The sequence below is a fragment of the Diabrotica virgifera genome, chromosome 9 (assembly GCF_917563875.1).
Source record: "Diabrotica virgifera virgifera chromosome 9, PGI_DIABVI_V3a".
NCBI lineage: Eukaryota > Metazoa > Arthropoda > Insecta > Coleoptera > Chrysomelidae > Diabrotica > Diabrotica virgifera.
In genome coordinates, this window is record NC_065451.1 from 108,222,591 (window position 1) to 108,224,400 (window position 1,810).

Below are 1,810 nucleotides of genomic sequence, written 5' to 3' on the forward strand. Positions count from 1 at the left end.
GTATTGGCAGACAGCCGAATGAAGGTGCGCGAGATAGCTGACACAGTAGGCATCTCAAAAGACCGCGTAAGTCATATCCTGCATGAACTTTTGGGCATGAGAAAGCTGTCGGCGCGGTGGGTGCCGCGTTTGCTCACTTCAGACAATAAGCGCAACTGTGAGATGACTTCAGAGCAGTGTTTGACGCTATTTAAGTATGATCCAAAGGAGTTTTTACGTCGTTTCACCGTCGACTAAACATGGATTCACTGGTATACACCAGAAACCAAGAAACAGTCGAAAGAATGGACAGCACCCGGTGAACGTGCTCCGAAGAAGGCGAAGGCTGTCCAATCGACCGGAAAGTTGATGGCCAGCATTTTCTGGGATTCACAAGGTGTGATTTACATCGACAACTTGGAGAAGGGCAAAACGATCACAGTGCCCTTATATGCCAAATTATTGGGCCGATCCGACGCCGAATTGAAGAAAAAACGACCCCATTTGGCAAAGAAAAAAGTGCTCTTCCACCATGACAACGCACCGGCTCACACCTCCGCCGTCGCCATGGCCAAATTGGTCGAATTGGGCTACGAACTGTTACCCCGTCCACCGTATTCTCCAGATTTGGCCCCTCGCGACTACTATTTGTTTCCAAACTTGAAAAATACACTCGCTGGGCAAAAATTTAAGTCGAATGAGGAGGTCATCACCGCCACGAAAGCCTATTTTGCAGACCTCGAGAAAAGATATTTTTCAGACGGGTTACAGAAGTTGGACCACCGCTGGTTCAAGTGTATCGAGCTAAAAGGAGACTATGTAGAGAAATAAAATTGTATTTTTCCAAAATGTTCCTTTTTCTTTTGTAGGCTAAGTACGTAGGTGCAACGCTAGAGGGCATAATTAAATATCTAAAATTTAAAAATCAAAATTTTACAAAATGTGCCTAATGAAAGGATTAGGGATGGCGGTTTTTGACAAAACATCGGCTTTCGGTTATACCGTTTTTCTTTCTTACGGTTTAACCTGGCGGTTATAACCGTGCCAAAAAAACCGGTTTTCGGTTTTTTTAATCCAATAGGTTACAAAGTTACATTTACAATACATTTTAGTTTGCGATACTCCATTCGATTCGACATCAATATGATCAAAATTAGTAATACTATCGAAAGAACATGTATTACTTTTAACACGTTTGTATATTTTAGAATAGGTACATTTTAACTCATTTAATACTTCCTGTAAGTATAAGCGTATCGTTTTGAAAACGTAGCGAAATTCTTGGAGATTCGTATTCGTAATCAGTAATTCGATATTCATAGTCAGAGCATTATTTTTGGTAATCAGAAAAAGTAATTCACCCACTTTCAATGTCAAGAGTTAAGTGTGAAAAATAGATGATGTCTGTTTGCGTCTAATTCAACCAGATCACTTCTTATGTAAATATTATGATTACAAATACATTTCAAGGAAATATTATAATAAAATTTAATAATTGTTTCTGGCTGATGTGAGATTGCACTTTCAGTTTGCTTCTGTATTTTATAAAATAAAATAAAATTTGAATTATGGTTTTGTTTGGAATAATTACTTGAGAATAATAATTATGATTGGGATCCAAAATAATACCTAACCTAATTCTAATCACCGTAAAAACCTAATAACCGGTTTTTACTTTAAAAAGAAAAAACCGGTTATAACCGGGACAAAAAAACAACCGGTAAAACCGGTTATTGCGAAGTAAAAAAACCGGTTTTAGGTTTAAACCGGTAGGTTTTTCCCATCCCTAGAAAGGATGCTGGAAATCCGATCATCGTATTCTTCATCAAAT